The following is a 25527-nucleotide window of genomic DNA, read 5'->3' on the forward strand; positions in this document are numbered from 1 at the left end:
TGACAACAAACCATGCAAGGAAAAGATTGCAAGATTACAAAAGGAATGTAATGACCTCAGTGAGGAAAATCATAGGCTGAAGGACATTATTAAATCAGGAACATTTGATGAACTGGCTTTTGAAAAAGATGATGAAAAGGTGAAGGCAGTGACTGGAATCCCCACATATTCCAAGTTACAAGTAGTTTTAACGTTTGTGATATCATTTCTGCAGACTGGTACAAACCTCTCTCCCTTCCAACAACTGTTGTTAACTCTTATGAGGCTGAAAATGAACCTTCCCCTTTCACTGCTTGGTTGTATCTTTAAGATCTCAATTCCAACTGCCAGCAGAACATTTAAAAGCACCATTGAAGTGTTGAATGCAAGGCTTGTTCCATACTTGTGTTTTGGCCAAATCGAGAAGTGCTTCAGCTGTCTTATGCCTATGATATTTAGACAGGTCTTTCTTAAATTTGCCTGTATTATTGACTGCTTTGAGATTTTCATTGAAATGCCTAAGAGCACAGACATACTCAAAATACAAACATCACCATACCATGAAATAGCTAATTGGCATAACACCACAAGGATCGAAAAGGATGGGGTGGCAGAACATCAGACAAACACTTGACAGAAAGAAATAGATTTTTGGATCACCTCAGCCCAGGTGATGTGATACTAGCTGATAGAGGGTTTAATGTGGCAGATTCAGTTGGTCTGTACAATGCTGAGCTTAAGATCCCAGCTTTTACAAAAAGCAAAAAGCAACTGGGTCCAGTGGAATTGGAGTCCACACGAGGACTTGCATCGGTTAGGATCCATGTTGAGAGAGTTAACGGTGAGGCAAGGAATCGGTATACCATACTTCAAATTACAATTGGAATTCAAATGTGTGACGCTGAGCATCCTAAAGTTCTTACACCTCTAGATAAAATAGTCCATGTGTGCTGTGCACTGACAAATTTGGCTCCCTCAATTGTTCCTTTGGGTTAAACATGAGAAAAAAGTGTGTTACTGCACTATTTCATCAATTAAATAATGACAATGACAATGATGAATTCATACTTTTAATCATAAATAACTATATACATCTTTTATAACTATATGCATCTATATACAAAAACTAAAAACGTTTTTTTCCTCACATTTTAAAATAATAGTAAAGTCATCAAAACTATGGAATAACATAAATGGAACTATGGGAATTATGTTGTGACTAAACAAAATCCAACCAACTTCTTTAGGCATCACCCTGGGATGCTTTTTATACAATATTGAAGGAGTTCCCATCTATGTTGGGCACTTATTGGCTGCTTTTCTTTATTATTTGGTCCAAGTCATCAATTTCAAAAACTTTTATTTAATTTTTTTTTTATAAAATTTTAGTTTTGTAATGAAATAAATTTATATGGTGGCACAACTAATTTCAAACATTTAAGATCAAATGTTTTAAGATCAAAACGCCTTCAGATCAAAGATTTTTAAGATCATGAGAAACATTTCAGTCAAGTGTTTCAAAAGTTTTGACCGGTAGTGTGTGTGTAAAATACATGGACGGGCACCCCACAGTAATAGCCCTTGCCTTCAGATGGTTTGGCGGTATCATGTGATGTTGCTAGAATAGGAGCTGTAAACACTTTTGCTACTAGCTCTGGAATGACACATTTCTGGACAAATGTGTGAACCTTTTCACACATGGTTTCAAAAAAGTCAGTATCAGGCACAATTCTCTCAATGAGGATTTCCCCTTTGCCTCCTTTCCCTGGTCCCCAGACAGCAAAGTCACAGTAGCTTGCTTGTGTCAGATGAATTTGAGTCTGCACCTGATAGAAGTATTGATGGTCCCTCTTCAATGAAAGTTTACCCTTCACCTCTTGGAGGCAAAATGTTTTTCTCCATCAAAGTGCTATTCTGAAGGCTGCTGGGTGCCTTTACCTCCAACACTCCCATCTCATGACAGTCACATTTTAATATGCCATCTGGGTATGCCCCTAACCATGGGTATTGATGGCTGATGACCAGCCCTCAATTCCTTACAGTGAGGTTGGTGTGGTGGCTCTCCATCATCTTGGTGTACTCCTCAACTTCCTTTCCTTCATGTTTAGTGCCCCATCTAAAAACAGAAATGTTTTTGTACACCTTAAGTATCAAATGATAGTAATAAATGATAACCACAACAATGTACACTGCTCATATCACAGTAACATTACTGCTGTGAGGCATCATTCCAAATGACATCCTTATTAGCAGATGTGTCATTTATTTCGATCATTTGTATTTTACCAGCAAGGTGATAAGGTAAGTGGATGTAAATCACAAAAGTGATGGGAAGGGAAACCATGGCAAATTGCATAAAAGTTTTTAATACATCTTTCACAGCATTGTAGGCTTATACAAAAACATTTTGATTGTAGTCTTGTCCCTTTCTATCACATGGCACAACAATTGAAAAAGGTTGAGTAACAGGTTTGTGATATTTGACAAATCTAAACAGTGATGAATTAACTTTGATTGAATAAACTACTAGAAAGAGATGACTTTATTGAATTCTGTGGAGAATTTAGTTTTCTGCACTTGAACTATCCTAGTCACTTGTGCCTGGGACATTCCTGACATGCATGTCTTCGACCACATTTACTGACTGATGTCAAAATGTACCTGATCTTCTGTTATGCTTAACCCTGTAAAGACCTCATCACCCTTTGCCTGCAGTTCTTTGCGTGACAGTGACCTGTACATCTTGCTTAGGGTTGCAGGAATGTTCAGCTGCACTGCCCGAGGTATGTACCTCTTTGCATGGCCAGGGACAACAGACAAAATGGAGCTTTTGACAGGTTTCTTTTCAGTGCTTTCTGAAATATGTAGCATATTGTAGAATGCTATGCATTCATCTGGTGTTGGAGGTGGAATCTTGGCAGGGGAGAGGTCACCACACCCATCAGCAGATCTCTATCTCTGGGCCTTTGTGAAACCTATCTGGCTCCCTTCTGCATAACCTACTGTCATTATGGCTGCCATAATAGGCTCGTTCCACATACATGCCTCATCAGTGCATGCAGTGGAACTCAGTTTGTTCACAGTTGCTAGCAAACCATAGAGTATGGCACCTACATGCGAACACACTTCTCCTAACCCTGTCATACAAGTGCAGTGGCCAAATCGCACCAATCCGTCCTTCTCTACAGCAACCCAAGCTGTCAATTGTGGGTCATTTAAACTGTAGGAATGGTTTACCTGACATTGAAAAAAAAGTTTTGATTGGATTTATGTCATAAGATATTGTGTTAACCTAACCAAAATATTACTGCCCTAGAACGCTGACAACAGTGACCCTGAAAATAACGTTAGCTAATTAGCACTCACCTTTGCTCTGACAATGAAGAATTTCTTGTCCTTCACGTCCCAAATGGCAGCATTATTGACCCATCCAGATCGAAAATACAGATAACTGTCTGTACTTTTGTGCACTTTCATCCTGGCGGCAGTGCAAGGGGAGGGATTCTCCACAAGATATATCTAAACATTGCCAAAGTGGAGCTCTGGCAGGGACTTTGCTGTTTTCAGTGATTGAAATACTGCGGCGGGTGCTGTATATGGATTGCAAGTGCCCAAAACTTGCAGTTTGTTCACATATCTTTATTTTTCTTCTTTTGAGAGGTGATCTAATTATTTATGGCTTGAAACAGATGGAAAATTGACAGACCTGTGCTGCAGTTCTATGGAGTGTCCAGTGTTGGCTGCCATTTTGGAACGATGTTTTGCCCTCCAGGTCTCCACGCCAGTCACGTGACTGAAAACTATGAATTGGCACCCCTAGATATTCTAATGAGTAAAATATATCTGAAGTATATTCCCATTCATATTTTACATCTTTTAGTACACCTGGGTGACTAGGAGCATGAAATTGTTCAGCCATGACTTCCTTTTCCACATGGGTATAAATAAATTTCATCCAACAACAAACTCAAGCATCTTCATTTTGCCAGACACTAATGGAACTTCAAATGGGACAGGGTTCTATGGTCAGATAAAACAAAAATAGAGCTTTTTGGCAGCAAACACCAGAGATGGGTTTGGTGCACACAGAGAGGTAGCCATATGGAAAAGTACCCCAGGCCCACGGTTAAATATGGTGGTGGATTTTTAACATTGTGGGTCTGTTTTTATGCCAGTGGTCCTGAACATCTTGTTCGGATACATGGCATCATGGACTCTATCAAATATCAACAGATTAAAAATCAAAACCTGACTGCCTCTGCCAGAAAGCTTAAAATGGGCTGTGGTTGGATCTTCCAACAGGACAATGATCCAAAACAAACATCAAAATCATCACAAAAAATGGTTCACTGACCACAAAATCAAGGCTCGCCATGGCCATCCAAGTCCCCTGACCTGAACCCCATAGAAAACCTGTGGGGTGAACTGAAGAGGAGAGTCCACCAGTGTGGAACTCGGTATTTAGACGATCTGGAGAGATTCTGTATGTAGAAATGGTCTCAGAACCCTTGAAATGTGTTCTCCAACCCAGTGTTGTAGTACTCATGACCGGTCTCGAGACCACTTTTTGAAGGTCTCGGTCTCGTCTCGGAATCGACTGCATTTTTACTTGGTCTTGTCTCGGTCTCATACAAATTGGACTTGGGATTTTATTTCAAGACCAGTCAAGACCACAACTGCGGAGATATCACTAAATTGCCTGTGCATTGTCTGATTTATTTGTTAACATCTTTACTGTGATTGGATGTAAAACTTCCTGCTTCAAATGCAAGCAATAACTTGACTCATTTCTAATTTGACATTTTTGTTACTGTTAATGGCTCTCGCCCCCCTTCACACGCACTCCAAGAAAGTGAATGCGGGAGACAGGAGAAGAAACTGTGGCTGTCTGATACAATTTGGCTACCTAAACCAGTGTTTCCCAACCACTGTGCCCACTATTGTGCCATGAAAGATTTTCAGGTGTGCCATGGAAAATGATCAAATTCCTAAAAATAAATAAATAAATACCGTTTTGTTCCGGTATTTTAGTGAAGGCATAGAAATGGTAGAAGAGTTTTAAAGTTGCCAATTCAGTATATTTTCCATTACAAAGTATTTTATGCAACCAGTTTAAATATTTTTTCCATCATAAAATTATTGTTCTAACAAAATCTAGTCCGCTGTCAAACACAACTCATCACATGCCCACAAAAAATGATGCTTCTTTATCACATCTGAAGTAAAAACATTCAGTCAGTGAACCAAATGAATGAATAGAATACAACAGGTGTATTGTTTTACTCACAGACTAAAAGCTGTTTTGTGCACAGCATAGACTAACAGATGTTTTGAACAGATGTGGCTTACTTGTCACGTTTCTCTCATGAAACATAAAAAGAATGAGAAACTGTCACATACGATTACTAAAAGCAAATTCTCCTGTTTTAAACAAGTCCAAAAACACCATGATACTATGTGTAGATTCTAAGGTATTGTAATCTTCAATTAGCACGTTTGACATCTGAACCAGTGAATGGAGGCTGGGCGGCAGCTGGATCCGACCTCTGTCAGCACCACTTATGTTTTTTTTTTCTCTCTATCAACAACGCGATTTTGACCCGGTGCGACTTATAGTCAGGTGTGACTTTATTTCCGGAAAATACAGTAAAAAAATTAAAAATGTATTTACCGTCGACTGCGTCGTGGTGTGCTGCTATGGCAGCAATGTACACCTTCAAGGTGGAAGGGGACAGTCTCCCTTCCAACCTCTCCTGCAGGAAGGAAAGCACTGATCTGACTGCGCATCTCTGGGGTCTTCCCGACGGGAAGAACACCACTTAGCGAACAGACGCCACTAAAAGGCATACAGGCACCTCGTAGAGGGAGCCCTAGCCTGAGTGATAGTGTCTACCATCGCAGGTGGGAGACAGCTTAGGTCAAACAAATCTACAAATTGGAAAAAAAATCTACAAATTGGAAAAGACACAAATTTGTTGGTTTTTCATTATCCAGTTAGCGCTCTTGGCATCTGTGACCTCATTATATAGCGTACCTTTATTACTTGCGTTATTTGCAACCGAATTTCAAACATTACGAATTCATGCTATTAAGACAGACAGAAAACATGGACAAGTTCTTGACAAGGAAATCTATCGACGATGGTTATGTAGGATAGTGGTGTGCCAAGGGATTTTTTAATCGTAGAAAGTGTGCCGTGGGAGAAAAGAATGTTGGGAAACACTGACTGACTGCAAAAAAGTATCCAAAAGAAAACACACAGCAGTATGTAAATTCTGCAATGCAATGCTTACCGAGATGGCTGGGACCATGTCAAACTTTTATAGGCACTTAGAAAGGAAGCATAAAGAAAGGTAAGCTAAGTGTAAGTGATGCTAGCAAAGCTAGCTTGCTAACGTTAGCAATCAGCCTCTTGCTGCATTCCATTCAACTCGAAAAGTCGGACTTTCCAACTTCCTATGGGGAAAAGTGCAATGGAATGCCATTTGAAGTCATAATTACAACTTGGAAAGTTGTGCGGAAATTTTAAACTCCGATTTCGCTGAGATGCAGGTGCATGACGTCACACAATCTTGTCGGCACCCAGGAAGATGTACAAAATAAGTGATAAACATGCATTTTGATTAAATAATATCGATAAATTAGTCAACGTTCCTACATTACATGATATTAAAGCTTGTTCAACAAACGTTAGCAGAGTAGCAGATGTTCAAAACATGGTAAATTATACTCTTTGATAATCCTACACCTGTAGCACAAATGTTAGTGTTGCAGATTGTTTATGAATTGGGTTTCTAGGAGACATCTCTGGTGACAGTCAAACACCTGCTAAGCTAACGGGAGCATTGCAGTTTTGTTTCCTTTAACGTCATCTTCCGAGCATCTGCCATTGGAATGCCTTTAGTCGGAGATCGGAGATATCAAGTGGAATATCCCACATCCAGTTTGAATGGAATGCAGAATCTGTACCTAAACTCATCTTCACCCCTCACCCAAAGAGATTTAGCGAGTATTAGCTATACATATTAGCTACCTATGTATTTACTGTTTTTTAGGGTGCTAGTTTCAGTTGCTTGCCAGCTATTTGCCACCTAGCTAGGTGCGAAATCTACCTAATTTAATTACCATATATTGAGGGATGTTGCTAATGCAGTGTTAATTTTCTGAGAGATTGAGAGGACAGGGCATGTAGTGACAAATTGTTGTTCCCAAGTTACGTTTTTGCTACATAAACAGACCACATAAAGCTATGTAGCTAATGTATATAAAGTTACGTTACATCAACGTTAGCTAATATCAGCTCCGACATATCCGAAATCCTCCCCACTGCCCGCTCTGGTACACCCTGACCGAGGCCTCCCTTGGCACACAGCTGGCCCCCTGGCATTCGCAAATATGCGTTTTCCCCCAGTGAACCTGCTTGCACAGACCCTGTGCAAGGTCAGGGAGGACAAGGAGAAGGTCGTCCTGGTAAGCACCCTACTGGCCCGCCCAGACGTGGTGCTCGGACCTCACACTCCTCGCGACAGCTCCCCCCTGGCAAAATTCCCCTGAGGAAGGACCTTCTTTCTCAGGGACGGGGCACCAGCCGGCACCCGTGCCCAGATCATCTCCATGTCTGGCCCCTGGACGGGGCGTGGAAGACCTAAGCTGTCTCCCACCTGCGATGGTAGACACGATCACTCAGGCTAGGGCTCCCTCTACGAGGTGCCTGTATGCCTTTTAGTGGCATCTGTTTGCTAAGTGGTGTTCTTCCCATCGGGAAGACCCCAGAGATGCGCAGTCAGACCAGTGCTTTCCTTCCTGCAGGAGAGGTTGGAAGGGAGGCTGTCCCCTTCCACCTTGAAGGTGTACATTGCTGCCATAGCAGCACACCACGACGCAGTTGACGGTAAGTCCTTAGGGAAGCATGATCTGATCATCAGCTTCCTAAGAGGCGCCAGGAGGCTGAATCCCTCCAGGCCGCGCCTCGTTCCCTCAGCGGACCTCTGTAGTTCTTCAGGGTCTACAGAGAGCCCCCTTTGAGCCTTTGCAGTCAGCCGAGCTTAAGGCACTCTCCATGAAGACTGCCCTCCTGACTGCGCTCACTTCCATCAAGAGGGTAGGTGAACTGCAAGCGTTCTCTGTCAGCGAAACGTGCCTGGAGTTCGGTCTAGGTTACTCTCACGTGATCTTGAGACCCTGACCGGGCTATGTGCCCAAGGTTCCCACCACCCCTTTAGGGACTAGGTGGTTAACCTGCAAGTGCTGCCCCAGGAGGAGGCAGACCCAGCCCTGTTGTCGCTGTGTCCGGTGCGTGCTTTACGCATCTGTTTGGATCGCACGCAGAGCTTTAGAATCTCTGAGCAGCTCTTTGTCTGCTTTTGGTGCACAGCGGAAAGGAAGCGTTGTCTCCAAGCAGAGGATCGCCCACTGGCTCGTTGACGCCATAACTATGGCATATCTCGCCCAAAACATGCCGCCCCCAGTAGGGCTACGAGCCCATTCTACCCGTGGTGTAGCAGCTTCTTGGGCCTTGGCCAGGGGTGCCTCTCTAACAGACATTTGCAGAGCAGTGGGCTGGGCAACACCCAACACCTTTGCAAGGTTCTACAACCTCCGGGTGGAACCGGTTGCATCCCAGGCAGTGGCACGCAACAAGCGGATAAGCCCGGGATAGCCGGCCGGGTGTATCGCTTGCACATAGCACCTTCCACCTCCTTTTGAGCTGAGGACGTGCGCTGTTAATTCCCAGTAGTGTTCACAAAATTTGTTCCCTGGTTGACTTCCTCCGAGCCCTGTGGCAGTCGAGTTTTCGGAGAGACTCGCTGCCGGCCCAGTACACGTGCTAACTAATAGCCCGGTTCTGGGGTAGGTGCTCCGCATGTGGCGGTTCCCTGTAAGGCTAACCCCATGCAATCTATATCTTCCGCTAATTTGTTTCCCTACTGGCAAACTGTGTCTTCCTTGGGCAGAGCCCCTCTGCCCCAGTCTCCATGTTTGTAGTAACTCCTCCCCCATTGGGCAGGATCTACCTTGAAGGCTCTCCACATGGTTGGAAAGACCATGTGACATATTCTTCCACTTAAATATTCCCCCCTCTCTTGGGGCGAGGTGTGGTCTCCGCGGTGTCCTCCCCTTGGGAGGGACACCCCCCGACTAGACCTGGCGGCCCAGTCGGATAATCCCCCTTCTTTTTTAGGGAGTGGAAAAAGAGAAGGGGAAAAGAGGCCACGACTGGGTTAAGCCTGTCTCTATCTTTGGGTAGTCGACTTGTCCCCAAAAAGGGCCGTTCAACACTCATAACTGTGTTGGGGGAGGTTACGTGTCGACCTGGTGTGCTGACTATGAGGCACACAGCAAGTCTGCCCACCACACACCGCCAGTTCACGTAACACAGTTCAGCCTTGTGGCGTTTTGTATAGGGACCCCTAGTGTCACTACATCGACACCAACGTCGAGTGAGTGACAGATAGGGAACGTCATGGTTACTGGTATAACCTCCATTCCCTGATGGAGGGAACGAGACGTTGGTCCCTCCTGCCACAGCGCTGGACTACCCGCTGAAATGGCCGGACCTTATATCGGCTCCTCAGCGTAAAACCTGAATGAGTGGTTGCATACCAGCTCCTTTTATACCCGTATGTTCGGGGGAGTGGCATGCAAATACCACTCGCCAATTTTCATTGGCCTTTTATCAAAGACCAGAGGTGTCTCGGGCTCCCAAGAGTGACCCCTAGTGTCACTACATTGACACCAGTTCCCTCCATCAGGGAACGGAGGTTACACCAGTAACCATGACGTTTTCTATGGGTGTTTTTATGGGAATGTGGATCTTTCAGATCAATTTGAGGAGTGCCTATGGTTTGCATGTTCCACATTTTATCGTAAGTGTGTCATGCAGTGTGGGACTCGCACTGGTCTGGTCTTGGTCTTGACCTGGCCTGCCCTGCCTAGGTCTTGGTCTTGATTTGGTCTCAATCTTTCAAAGTCTTGGTCTTGTCTCGGTCGATACATTCTGGTCTTGGTCTTGACTTGGTCACGGTTTAGGTGGTCTTGACTACAACACTGCTCCAACCTCATTAGGCATTACAGGAGAAGACTAAGAGCTGTTATCTTGGCAAAGGGAGGTTGCACAAAGTATTGAATAAAACCCTTAAGGCCCAGGTATACTTTGTTTTTGCATGTTGCAAAAATCCGGCCTCGCGCCCGGTTGACCGAGTTGCCTTTGTGAGTATCCACCTTTTTCCTACGCCCCATGGTGCTTTGTGCAAAATGTGGTAGGTACTTCCAGCTCTGCTTCCGTGAAGAAATAAACAAATCTCAGAAGTAAACAGTTGTCATTACAGCGTACGTCCTGTCAGTCTTTCGGTTTTCAAGATGTGGGAGCACAACATAACAGATCTTAAAAAGGACAATATTCGGGTACCAATTCCTTCCTTGATATAAGGTTGGGAGGACGATTTAAAGAAGTGGCCACGGGTAACGTACAGTAGCATATTTAGCTACTTTCGTGATTCCACTGCTTGCGATGGCAAGGCAATGAGCAATTTGATTTGAAAAGCTCGGAAGCTTATCAATATCTTCATAGTAATAAAATTGGTTGTGTGTTTTTAAGGATGTGAGAAATGACCTTTTGTACTTAAAAGCAGACATAGAGCCGAGTCAAAGCCTGAATGTGTCACATCACAAGGCTTGGGTTTTAGTCACAAAACTAGGTGTCATCGAGACAGCGGGATGTTCATGTATCGCAGGACCGGGGCGCTCATGTAGTCACGCAGCTGCAATAATGTGGAAGGTAAGTAAAGTAACGATAAAAAAGATGATGATTGTTATTTTTATTGTTCTTGTTGTTATTACTATTATTATAATCATAATAATACTGATTATTGTTGTTTTTAGTTGTGGTAGTATTATCACCTGAGCTCAGCCAGTGTTTTTGCTAAATTACACAAATTAGATCATTACATTCTCTCCAAATGGAGGTAGAGAATGCAGTCAGGCAGGGCAAGACAGGCATGTCATGTACTGATGTCCAAAAGAAGTGGAATTCAGGTGTGCGGAAGAATGTAGGGCCGAGGAAGGCAAAGCATATAGACTTTAAACACCACAGGCCATGTCACACCTATCCAGGACCATCAATATCACCTCCAGATATCACAACCCTCCCCCAAACTTTTAGGACACACACAGAGTTTATTAGTCATGTAAATTCCTCTGTGATGTCCCCACTGTTTCAGCTACAGACAGATGGTCTTCTTCAGCAATGTTTTAGAGCAGATGTAGACAGCAACAAGTCAGGTCTAAGCCAACAGGATTCAGAGATATCCCATACTGAACACAGCATAATGCAAAGTTATAGGAAATGCAATAAGTTTTATGAGGCCTACATTAAACTATCCCCCATCCAAGCAGCTATGCTGTTGGAAGAAACCAGGGTCCAAAGTGCTTCACATTTATGGCATGATGCCAGGAAGCTGCGTCTAACTGCAAGCAGAGCACAGAAAGTCCCCAAACGGAGTACTACTAACCCAAAACAATTCCTGAATGAACATGTGTACCCAACTTTCAGTGGAAATAGTGCAACAAAATATGGACATGAAAACGAAAGTAATGTCATCAAGCACAAAGAGAGCCAAGGGCATGCTGTGGAGAAGAGAGGCCTGGTGGTGCACCTTGATCATCCTTGGCTGGGAGCCAGCCCAGATGGGATTCCTGACTCAACACAGCTCCTGGAAGTCAAGTGTCACTCAGAGAGTTTCTGAGTCGCCCACGCAGTGATATCAAATGCTTGGGTGATGGGCAGTATGTCATTCTTCCCAATGGAAAGGATGGATACTACCTTCAGTTGGTTAAAAAATATTTTTTACAACAAATTATTAGCAGTAATTGTACATAGTAACAACAAATTTTATTGTAGTCATATTGATCAAAATCTTGAGCAGGGTAATTTTATTTTCCTTCAGATCCAACTGACCATGATGTGTCTGGGTCTACATAGCTGCAAGCTGGTCATCTGGACTCTATCTGAACACCTACAAATGGACATTCCGTTTGAAAAAGACTATGCTGAAGCACAAGTGCAACAGCTGCAGAATTTTTACTTTTTACACATGGTGTCCAAATTAGTTGATGATTTTGCAGAAAATAAATGAAGCTCTGCCATAAGTACCTGCAGCTTGTGAGCAAGCAGAGGGCATAAGAAATCTAGTCTAGTAAACACAACATAAATATGTTTCACAAATTGATTTATATATTTTTTTGTTTATTTTTTTGTCACATATGTTAAAGGGATAGTTAACCGTTAATACATTACAGATACAATAAAAACATACAAATACAGTTATAATTATTCAGACATGTACAGCAGCATATGAATAATTTAAATATATATATATATATATATATATATATATATATATATATATATATATATATATATATATATATATACATACAGTGTTGGGGAGTAACGGAATACATGTAACGGGATTACGTATTTAAAATACAAAATGTAAGTAACTGTATTCTACTACAGTTACAATTTAATATGTTCGAAAAAAGTAATTAGAATACAGTTACATTCAAATAGTATTATTTTGCATTTTGTTGTCATTTATTTCATTTATTATTTAGTCCTTTCAGATGGAAAACATTTATACATATAAATGATGCGATCCAAAGTGCATTTGAACAGCGGTGAAACACTTTCTTATGATGTGTTACATTCATATGAGCAGACAGAGAAGTAAGTTTGGAGTAAGTTTGGAGTAGAAGAAATAGAAATAAACCTTGTGTAAACTGTCAGCTTTACACAAAGCTAAAATGCTATTTCAAGCCATTTTACATGCACGTTACCAGACATGATCATATTTTTTTATCAAAATTCATGTTGGATCATAATTTCTTTTTTCTAGTAAGACCTTTGATATTAGGGCAAAAATCATATTCTTGATAATAATTTCTGTATTGTTTTCCTGTAAAAATATCCAAAAAATCTTTAAAACAAGATCAGTTAGATTAATCTTGTTTTAGAAACAACACGGCATAAGATATTTAGGTTTTTCAGAGAATGTATTTTTAACATATGTATTTTGTCTTACTGTACTGGCAGAGTTTTTATAGTCAAAACAAGTGAAAAAATCTACCAGTGCTGAAGAAGTAATCCAATGTATTTAGAATACGTCACTGACCTTGAGTAATCTAATGGAATATGTTACAAATTACATTTTACAGCATGTATTCTGTAATCTGTAGTGGAATACATTTCAAAAGTAACCCTCCCAACCCTGTATATATATATATATATATATATATATATATATATATATATATATATATATATATATATATATAATTACTATATATATATATATTGCAGTGTATTAATGGCAAATTCATGCTTCTGTTTGAACACATTAAACTCATCAGCTCATTTGAATGAGTAATGTTAAATGTGTTGGATGTTGGGTATTTATTTTCTTGAAATAAGCTCTCCTCTTAGGCACTGCTTGCGTGTAAACGCTGGTATGACTAACCTCACCTTACGTTCCTCCAGCAGGTCCCTAATGGTGAAGCCACGGTCCGCCATCACTTCATCTCCAGCACGCAAATAGTCCAAAAATCCAGAGCTCTGTGTAATGTACCTGTCACTGCATTTACCACCATAAGCTTCTGAAATGAACGTCACTATTCCAGATGGAGCAGTTGCCACTAGATACTTCAGAGTATTACTGGCGTAGTAGTGGCTGTAATATTCATTCTAGAGTCAAGATTTGTAGCCTTCTGCAAGACAGTTTTGGTGCAGTCTATCACACAAGTAGTACTTGGGAAATTGTCTTTAAAAGGCTGTGGCAAAGTGGCCTTTATTGTTTCCCGGGGCAGCCATGGTATAAGATCTTTGGTATGCTTATACATAACATCTATCCAAAATGTCAGTGTTTTACTGACCTGACCATGTGACCTCTTAAAGCGTCTTGCCAAATCAGCTATGACAAAGTTCTGTCTTAGTTTCATCAATGTCATCAGAATTTGGTCAAAAACAGGTATTGAAGATGAAGCAGGAGCAAAGAAGTGTAAGCAGGATACAAGTGTGTGAAACTCCAGAAGTGGAATCCCGGTGTACAATAGGCAGTCAGCATCATTTTGCAATGTACAATTAGCAACAGGCTGTGACATCTCTGGTGATGATGCAATTGTCGTGCCACATGTGATAGTAGACTCTTTGGAGTAGGTGTGGTCCTCCATCCATGGGTCTGACCACTGTGTTTGGGCATTCTGAAAGGTCTTTGAAGTAGACTCTGACACATCCATCGTATCCAGCCTACCTGCAGGTTACAGGTATGAATTGCACATTTAGGGTGTAACATAAGACCAACAGTAGTTTACCAACTAAGACAACTGAAAAACATTAAAGTAACATAATTTAAAGCCAGAAAGTTGAAAGAATAAACAAATGTTTAGTCCATGGAATTATTTGTAAATATGACTTCTAACCTTAATCACTAAATCTGAACACACAAATGATGCATTTTCACAATCTCCTAAAAAGTAGTCTGGTAAGTCAGATTGTAGCACAATCCAAAAATAAAGGGTTCTGTGTGAACGCTGAACATTGTGTGACGCATAATAATGTAGGCTAACTAACCTGGTGAGAGACATTTGTCATCTCTCCCGAGGAGTCGGCGTCTCTTCTCTGGTGGCCTCTCGTAACCCAGAAACAGCGTGGGGTATGGGTTGTCCTCCATCGGCTTTTTGTCGAAAAAATTAAACGAGAACACATGAACGTTTTGGGAGGCTTCTTTCAGTTCAGGTTTTTTAACCATGCTCGTTTAGCTTCATCATCGTGTGGGAGGCGATGGAAACGGTACCAACGCTGACAGGAGCAGTCCGCCTTTGTTCTTGGTCTGTGTAAGCAACACTCTTGTTTAAGCCACAGATTAAGCTTCACCTGGTTGTATGTACAGCCACGAACTGCACATGTTGTCCCTGAACACCGTAAGGACATCGTAAAGTGTTCCAGACGAAGCAACTTTAACAAAACATACAAATACAAACACAATACTCACTAAAATGACTGCAGCCAGAGCGAGCGAATGCTACAGTAGGACTTCTGGCGGAAGTTCCTCCCACATCCGTTTCCCCAGTAAGACCCCCAGGGAAAAGGTGGATACTTTTCTGACCGTGAACGAATAGGTACACGTTCAACGCATACACACTACAACTGCTTTGTTACACTCTTTTAGTACATTCAACAGCCAGCGCATGCGTACAGATGAGGACAGTGTGCGCAAGTCAAGAAAATCTAGGCGGCGCACGGTCAAGTCGCGCAGCTGTGCTGATGACGCAATTTGCGTCACACATACTGTGCCCGGAGCGATCCGCAATGCGCACACCCGAAATATGATTTGGCCTTTACCCTTTCTTTCTCCCCCTTTTCATCTGTAGACAGTACTGCGTGTCAGTAGAAGGAAAAAGGCTAAAATAATTTTGGCTCCATCTATTATTTCTACCAAATTATTCATTATTGTCAGACACTGACAGCATTTTTCAACAAGAATCAGTTTGAGAAAGCACAAAAGTAGCTGGTTTGTCATTTACTTCAAAATGTCGAGCTGGTTCACAGCTTTAATTTAATTGTGTTTAGAGCTTGATGTCCCCACTGCCAGATGTGAGGTAACAAAATGTTTTTATTCATATGGCCATTTTGATTGTTATTGTTGCAAGTTGGGATTTAATTAGTGTGTTTAGTTTTCCAGATTTGCGTGACATTACAAAATGAACAGCGAACAGTTTAATGGCAGAACTTTTCTGTGCTCCTGGTTTTCATGAGAATGAGTCATTTCATTTAGAGTGAGCTCTGACATTGTTGCTAAGGAAACGTTGACTCTCGTTTTGATTGGCTGAGTTGTATCTAGGCAGTGAGACATGCATCATCATTGCTGCTCTTAACAACATCAGGCATTAAGTGGAGGGCAGGACAGAGAGCCAAGCTCCTTTGATGTTTCATTAAAATGTTTTGATGCTGTTACTATTTGCTAATTCTGTATCACATGATGGTATGGTTACAGTATATAAGGACAGAGAGTATAAGAATGATTTAATATAGAATATACAAAAGATGCAGCCTATACTATCACGCCCTATGATTAAGAGTATCCCTTTTCTATATCACAGCCAAGAACAAAATGCATTTGTGGTTTCAACCAAGATGATGTAAATACAGCCATCACCTTAGAAAAACCTCCAGGGTTCCATATCTCTGTCCAAACAGAGCATCCAAGCAGTCTAGCTTTGACATATTATTTGTGCTGTAGAAAGAACTCACATCCTTGCTCAAGGCTGCGGTGTTGTGATTCATACACATAAGATCTGAGAGGAACTGAAAAAGCTTCTCATGTCAATGTCTGCATATAGACAGCACATAATACAGTCCATGCTGAACAGAATTTGAATGAACTTTAATGCAGTTTTTTTAGGGCTATGAATCGATAAAAATGTGTAACTTATGAATCACAGTTTTATGTGATGAATCGCGATTAATCATAGTATATGGTACATTAAAACAAACATTAAAATACAATTATAAATATATTTACTTTATACTTTGTCTCAAAGAACTTGCAAGAAATTGGTTAGTCATCATTTATTTTAATTATTTAAATATGTACATGTTGAAATGTTCAGTTTTATCAGATAGAGTAAATTAGGCACATTTTTACAGGAATAAATCTTTGATACAAGTATATGTATACATGCCATAAAATCAGTGGACATGCTTTAAAAGTTTGGCTAAATCATCTGCCGTTTTCCAATGGAATGCCATTTTAAATATTAGGATAAAATGGGTAAATTTAATTCATATTAAGCTTTATTGGCAAAATAAACTTAAGTGCACATTGCCAGTGCATTATTAGGCACTATACATACAGATATAAAACAAATTGAAAGCTGAAGATTAATTGGCTGAAGTTTAAAATCTCAAAACTGTTACTTTTTCTGGCTGCCGTTTAGTCTCTATTGCGCACACGCTGGGACTCTCTCATGTGGTTTCGCTTTTGACACTGGTTCAGATGACAGTTCAAGAGTGTTTTCGGGCGATGCAAAGCTGCTATAGTAACAGCAGATTGCTCATATCTCTCCCACACTTGGCTCACCACTTGCGGGTGAAGTCTCCATTCTCCGTACAGTAAATTTGCTCCCGTTTATTATGGCGGGGGCCAGTGGTGTAATCAGGAACTTCTATGGATACAAATTTGCGTATACCCACTGTAATTTTAACACTGATAGTGGAGGTTTTTTGTGTGTCCCTTGATTTATTGCCCACCCTGATATGTCATGATACTATGACCTTTCATTGAAGATACACAGTATGTTATGAAATTACATCATACACACTGGAGGTGGAAATTAGCCGTTCTGCTAAATTAGTTTGAGATATCTGAAGTTTGTAACTCTTTTGATTTATTTATATTTTCCTTTATTTTGTGGTGTTAATCATATGTGGTCTTGCATAAAATGTCCACCATGTTATGGGAAGATAAATGGGAAATAAATGTAATTCTAAAATTTCAATTTACAGTATTTAAGTTAAAAAATAAAATCATCAATATAAGTTTACAAATATGTTTGCTAAATATCAATCACAGACCATGAAGTGGCTAATTTATCCACTGAATATCCACCCTGTTATTGTCCACCTTGATGTTGCCCAATTAATCTGAATTAATTTGCTTGACCAGTATGACTAATACAATCTTTAACATGTCCCTGTAATTATGAAATATGAAGACAGTTTAAATGTCACCGAATTGTAGGAAAGCACCATGTACAATACAGACAATAGAAAACTACTTTTTTTCGTAGGACTACACCACTGGCGGGGACATGCATCACGCATTATGAATAAGCGTGCATTGCTCCACGCAATCACTTTCTGTGCTAGGACGTGCAGTCGAGTCGAGCGTGTACCTCCTGGAAATTTATATATGCAAATTTTAACCAAAGGAAGTGGGGGAAAACATTAGTGAAGTTTATACTAAATTAATTGTTTTAATTTTGTTGTATGCGTTAAAGTCAACTAATTAATGCGTTACATTTCCCAGCCCTAGTTCTTTTACATACAACTACAGTTTAAAATGACCATAGCTGTCAAGATCGAAAAAGGACAAGAAAAATGTAACTCTTCAATCATTGTTAACATTAGTTAACTGCATTTCTTAACATGAATAACAATTAACAATAGGCCTTCATTGCAGCATATTTTATTCATGGGTAATTTGGTTAATTTCAATATTTACTAATTCCTTTTTTTAAATACAAATTTGTATATGATAACATAGTTAATGCAATATGAACTAACATGAGCTAACAATAAATAATTTATTAATATTTTATCAATAAACATTAACCAAGAATGTTGCTATATGCTGTTTAAAAATATTGTTCATTGTCTGTTCATGATACCTATTCCATATACTTATGTTAACAAATGAAACCTTATTGTACTGTTAAAAAAAAAAAAAAAAAAAAAAAAAATCACCATAAAAGAACCATAAAAGTAGTCCATATGCCATATTCTCCTTCCTTTGTGTGAGGAACAGATACAAATTTTAATTGTTACTTGATTAATCTTTCATTCTGCCAAACCTCTGATATATCGTTTGTGATTTTGTTCAGAAATGGTGTCTCACTGCATCACGCCAGGTTTTATGTAATTGACGGAAAAATGCTCATTGGTTCTCACGTGTCATAAAAACAAACAATGTGCCATTTTAAATATACAAAATGGAGAATGCGATTTGAGACTTACAGAGAAGGGGAAGACTTTCTGTGAATAACATCCTAAATTTCGGCCTGTTCTTCTCGTAAACCTATCGTATGGTTTTAGAAGACTTGAAATATAGTAAACAAGTCATATGGACTACTTTTATGGTTATTTTATGGTGATTTTTGTTCCTTTTTGGAGATTGACAGCTGTGGTCACTATGAACTGTCATTGTATAGAAAAAGCCGCATGAAGATTCTTCAAAAATGTGTGTTCCACAAAAAAATAAGAGCATGTAAGTTTGGAACAACATGGTGGTGTGTAAATAATGGCAAATATAAGTAAATCATGATAAATACTCTAAAACATTAAGTTTATTTTCTTGTGTTAAGTAAACAATGCTTGTATCAAATCCCTAAGAAAATGAAGAGTGCCCTCTTATCCAACCAGATCTCAATCAATGTGAGCTAATAAGCAAAAGCTCCCACTCCTCGTGTTCCATTCAGGGTCAGAATCAGTCAGATTCCAGCAATTTTGAAGAGATATCAGGGGACTGGCAGTACCCCCGCACTTTCTGTGGGCTGTCTGTGTGCATATTTATGTTCCATTAAAGCCTGAGAAGCAACATGAGTCATGGGAGGGGGAGAAAGAAAAAAAAGTGGGATGTTAGCCCACGCGATCAGGCCTGTAACGGAGAAGATGCAGAATACTATACTGCATAATCCAGGCTTTTCTGTACAATCAAAAGGCTTGTGTTTTTATAGTCACAGTATGATATCTGTTTCCATTCTCTTTAAGCAGATCTGTCAGACAGTAGTTTATAATCACATAAACTTCTATAATTATAATACACATTTCAATATTGACAAATATTATAAATACTAGGAATAGTTCACCAAAAAATGGGTGCCATCTCAAACTTGTATAACTTTCTTTATTCTGTGTAACACAAACAAAGATATTTAGAAAGGACATAAAGTAGAATTAAGGTAATCCATGAGTGGTATAACCTATGTCTTCTGGAGTGAAAAGATCGGTGAGAAATGTAACTCCTTATTTACCGTAAATCTTCATTTTAGCAGTCTCCTTGGTGCGTTCATGAGAGAAGCTCATTCACAATTCTTCACGCTTGATGCATGCACAGAGCATTGCATGACTTGAGTCATATGGATTACATTTATGCTGCCGTTTTGTCCTTTTTGGAGCTTGAAAGTTTCAAACCCCATTGACTTGCATTGTATGGACAAAAAAACGTCTTAAAATATCTTCAAAATATCTTCGTTTGTGTACCACAGAAGAACATCATATGAGTTTGAGACTGCATAAGGATGAGTAAATGATAAGTATTATAATTTTTGGGTGAAATATTCCTTTAAATTAGCAAAATATTTTAATCTGGAAAAAGTGTCATAGGTAATTCTAGACACAATCCTTTATCTCAGTCCCACAGATATGGAGCCCCATAGTCTAGAGGACAGGGCAGGAATTTTTCTTCTGAAATAGCTTTGTGTCTGAGATAAGTTTTGCGTTTCCTTGCAATAGTTTGCTTTCCCTTGCAATAAGTTTTACATTTCTCACAATAAATCTACCATGGTTTTACTAAAGTAACCAGATTCTAACCATGAAATTCACAGTGAAACCATAGTAATAATACCGGGAAACAAAAACTATAGTAATAAAAAAATCATAATTTTATGGATACTGTAGTTTTACTACAAATACCAAATGGTATAGTAGTAGTACAAACAAATGGTATTATTTGTAGTAAAAGTATGGTTTTACTTCAAATATCAAACAGAATTTGTAGTTAAACCATAGTTACCACATGATTAACCATGGTTAGTCCATAGTAAAAGCATGGTTAATATATAGATACAGTATTTTTTTTTTTTTTTTTTATTAAAACCATGGTTTCTGCCAAAAAAATTAATGAAAAATAAACAAATAAATAAATAAAAACATGGTTAGCCTATTACAGTCATGGTTACTACAATATTACTAAAGTAAAACCATGATTTTCGCCAAAAACTATGGTTCCCACAGTTTACAATACCACTAAAACCATGGTTTCCACCAAAAAAAAACATGGTTACTACAATTACTGTTACTACAGTATTACTACAGTAAAACCATTGTTTCTGCCAATATTTTAGTAACATTGTAGTAACTATGAAAAGTAAGCATGGGTTTTTGGCATAAACCATGGTTTTAAAACCGTATACTGTATCCATAGAGTAACCATGGTTTTACTATAAATTATGGTTTTACTACAAATATTTGTATTACAGTATTACTATAGGTTTCATTTTCCTGTATTATTGCTATGGTTTCACTAAGAATATTATGGTTAAAATATGGTTACTATGGTAAATGAGGGAACAAGGATACATTAAATGTATTGGAGTGTAACCAGTCCTGCTTGACTCGCTCCAAGCGGGATTTGAACCAGGGTCTCTGACATGGGAGGCAGGCAGGCTAATGAGGAGGCTAAAGGCACTAGTGCGCCTCCTGAGACCAGGGGAGAGAGGTTTACACACTGCAAAGCTAACTTCCAGCTGGCTAATGTTACACTCACCCCCCTAAACCTCACTCCCATCAGGGTCATGGCAACACTGTAACCGGTCCTGCTCGACCCGCTCAGAGCGGGATTTGAAACAGTATCTCCAGCATGTGAGGCAGGCACGCTACAGCCTCTAGTGTCAGTCGCTAGTGTGCCTCTTGAGGCCAGGGGAGTGAGGTTTACACACTGCACAGCTACCTACCAGCTGGCTACCATTACACGAGGGCAAGCAAAATTATTTCAGAAAAGAAATTCCTGCCCTTTCCTCTAAGGGGCTCCCTACAGTCCTCCTAAATATCTGTCATTTTGTGATTAACTCGTAAGATGGTTGCAGCAGGGGGAGAATTCCAAACTGCATTTTGATCCTTTGAAAGGCACTGCGGGAAGGGGACGCCCCCTGATACCTTGTTCCAAAATGAATCTTTTCTTGAAGGGTACATTCATACAATAATGCAATGTTCCCTTTAAAGTACCCACTTTAAGGGCTTGGCACTTCTGAGTGAGTAGGGCATAGGGAGGATCACTTGCGATTGGAATGCAGTAATGTATTTTAGGGTATATGTCACTCTAAATCCTCTCCTTACAAGTAATTAAAAAGATTTTGTTATATTTCATTAGTTGTTAAAAGTTAATTACATTAAGACTGAATTGTTGAATAATATTTTTGACTTGAATCGAAAAAGTAAATTTAGCTGTTACCACACAAAGCACATTTTTTGGGATAGCATTTTTTTCAGTGAGCTTTCAGGCGCGCACTCCTCTATTGCTTATCTGCAAACTCTCCATTAGAATTGCCACTGAAAATGGTTAAGTGTGCAACAGATGATTGGAAAGAAGCAAAAGAGAAGACTGAGTGAGCAGAAAGAGTGAAGAGTGAACAGAGAGAGCACTTATTGATGGTTTAATCTCCAAATCTAATTCAACAAAAGTGATAAGCAAATAGCCAGCAGGAATTGATTCTTCACGTTGGGCCTTCAGACAGAGGCTGTCAGCGGGCCACACGGCAACCCTTGGCAGGAAGTGAAAGAAGGTGACGTCCCTGTTGATATGTGCCACGTCTCTCCTCTTTAAGATTGTGTGTGTGTGTGTGTGTGTGTGTGTGTGTGTTCTCAATCTCAAGGTCAAGGATGAAAAGCACGCGTGTGTGTGTCCATCGGTGAGTCAGCCTCCATTACACATACACGCACTTCCAGCAGGGTGACAATGCTATGTGTTGCTTTGCCAGAACACTTAGTGTGATGAGCTTGGCTAAACTGTTATGTCCCGGAAAGGATGTGCACAGAGGAAAATTTTGCCTGTCTCAGCATATCACCCCAGATCCTCCAAATTCCAAAATATATTGAGACAGATTTTTCTCACTTTTTCAAATTTCTGTCACATTTTTTTTTCTTTGAATCTCATTTGCACTTTCACTTTTACTTCACACCAAGACATTTTGTCCTCTTTTTCCACAAGATGCCTCATTGTGAGACCAAATAATCTTAAATTTCCCCGTAAATATTTTGATTCCGAACTCCTGCCTTCATCTGATTAACTACGTCTGTGTTCCCACCTCCAAGCAGTCTAGCCTGATATGCTATTTTAGACTTGTTTTCTCCAGAATTGGTTAATGCAGGCTGTTGTTACTGTATGACTTGATAGACTATTGTGCTCTGAAACAGGAAAATGCACAGTTAAGTCTATTTTCTTTTCCCCACTTCAAGACAATACTCCCATTGCAGCCCGCCAGTGAAGATCATTGTACACTGTACAAGATCAAATCGTTCTGTTTACTCAGAAAACAGAGTGTATTGCTGAAAGAAATGACTGGGAAGAGGTGGATGTGGTTAAAGGTGCTGTAAGTGATTTTAGCTGCTCTGGAACTTCCACGAGACTGAGCCATTGAATTAGACATGCCCCCTCTTTCTAAAACATTGCCCTCCAAAGATAGCATTGAGACCATCTCTGAACAGTGCGTCTTCTCACGGTTGTCAAACACAACACTAGCAAAAATCGCACTCAGATGATTTCTGTTATGAATCTGAATATGACATTAAACCTAAATGTTCTGCTTCAACTACTACACTATAAGAATGTGCAAAATGATTGACAGGCAGAAATTACATCAAAGTCTTCTGATTGGTTGATCAAAGAATCAGAATCAAAGTGAGATATTCTGAAACATAATGGATTTAGTCAGGGGTATTTTCTCAAACTAGGAAAAGGAGACAGTGCCTTGAGACAGGCAGTTAGCATCTGGTTAGCATGTCTCCATTAGCCCCTGCTGGTAGATGCTGGAATTACACCATACATTGCCAAAAGGCATGTTTCCCCATTGATGACCATTCAAAAATAACAGTAGGCTATATTTTGACAAAATAATTTTTTCCAAGCAACATTAAAAAAAATTAATTACATTTTTTTTTTATTTCATAATATCATTGTAGATGTTTTAACAGTGACCGATTGTTTTTGGAGGACTCTTAAAATGGATGTAAATTTTCCCCTATCTCTTTCTATTGACTAGTGATCAATCACATGACACCTGATGACAATGTCGTAGGCCAAGTTCGGAAAAGCATACTACTCTTACTATTTCTGCCATAGACAGACTTGGCAGAAGTAGTATGAGTAGTATGGGTAGTATGCCATTCCAAACTCACCCATGCAGTATTTATGCTGCCTTCACGTGCTCTTGGAATTATCGTAAATATGAGTTTCCCACTCGGAAGTTGCACATGAACGACCCCTCAATTCATAATTACGACTGGGAAACTCTGAGATCATTTTGATACCCAAGTTTCCAAGATGGGAGGAGTTCTAAACTTTCAACATGGTGGAGGAGAGTACGGTTTTTATAGTGAATGGTTTTATTCATTTTTCTAAATATGTATGAATGAGCGCTTTTTCCGACAACAAAGCACTTGAATGTGACGCACTCATAATTACCACTTCAGAAGTGGGAAGTAGGATAATTCCAATAGCACATGAAGGCAACATTATTCCCCCATGAAATCCTGTCCCTCTTGGGCAGTTTTTTTTAATGCTTGATCAAAACTCATTTCTGTTGTAACTGATCACATAAATACAGTTAGTAAATACAGTATTACCATATCTATTATCCATAACACAAAATTCAATGTTTTGATATCATTACGTAAAGTACTTGCACTAAATACATTAGCTTGGCAGGCTAATCAGTTAACTGAAACTGAAAACTCAAATTCTACCATTTGTTTTTAGTTATATCATGTGATATGGCATATATAGCCTATACGACATTTATAATTATAACAATGATTCACAAAATGACATTAATATATTTTTTATGATTACATTACCTAAATCTTCAAGCAATATTGTAGAATTTCCAATCAGGCAATGAATACAATACCCAAAACAACTTCTTTCATCCAATGAAATTGCTTTGGGGTTCCTGGGGGACAAGATTTTATTGGGCGACTGACCAGAGATTCTTTTATTTACTGAGTTATTTACCATAGGAATAAGCGTAACTAGCGTGTTATGACAGTAGGTCACCGTTTGCGGATACCACACAAATAAATGGGGAGAGCCATAAACTGAAACTTACCTGTCTCAAAATTGTCAGTGTCTTCTCTTATAAAACTGCAATTATATTGTAGTAATCTCCACACATAGTTCGTTCCAAAAAGATTGTTTAGTGTAAAACATGTAGAAGATTGGTGGACAGGCGGTCAATTAATTAAGTGATGAGCTCTTTCCTCACAAAAGCAGATTATTAAGCACACTGAAGCATCTCCTCCACAGACATCCATTTTAAAAAATGGCCTCTTGTCTCCTCGCCAGTGTACCACCCAAAGAATGTCTATGGGACTGGCGCGTTATGCATTTTGTGGCTAACCTTTTTTTTTTTTGTTAACAATTTTTATTGATTCCATTCATAAGGCAAACAAACACTACATAAAATACAGAATCAATTATATACATTACAAAAAATAGTACAGAGCAAGTGGTGCAGCTATAAATACCTAAAGAACTGAGATCTGGGAATCCTAAAATGTTGAACCATATTTTCAAAACACTCCACTCTCATATAGGTCTCCGAGCATATTAACCTCCCTCACAATCCACTTTGACCAGAAGAAAGGGTACTTATTAATACGTAATTTTGGGTTCAGCCATATGGTCGAGGCAACATTTAAATAAATGTCCGAATTAAACACTCTGGACACTTTTGTCCATACAGCGTGCAAATGTGAGATGACGGGGTGTGACTTAACTT

At 39.6% G+C, this 25527-nt stretch overlaps 1 pseudogene; it reads right to left on the reverse strand.

Annotated features, from left to right (window-relative positions):
* Window positions 1-13432: 13432 nt before the first annotated feature.
* LOC127425859 (uncharacterized) lies at window positions 13433-14783 on the reverse strand (annotated as a pseudogene).
* Window positions 14784-25527: the final 10744 nt, after the last annotated feature.

This window comes from Myxocyprinus asiaticus, chromosome 35, assembly GCF_019703515.2.
Source record: "Myxocyprinus asiaticus isolate MX2 ecotype Aquarium Trade chromosome 35, UBuf_Myxa_2, whole genome shotgun sequence".
NCBI lineage: Eukaryota > Metazoa > Chordata > Actinopteri > Cypriniformes > Catostomidae > Myxocyprinus > Myxocyprinus asiaticus.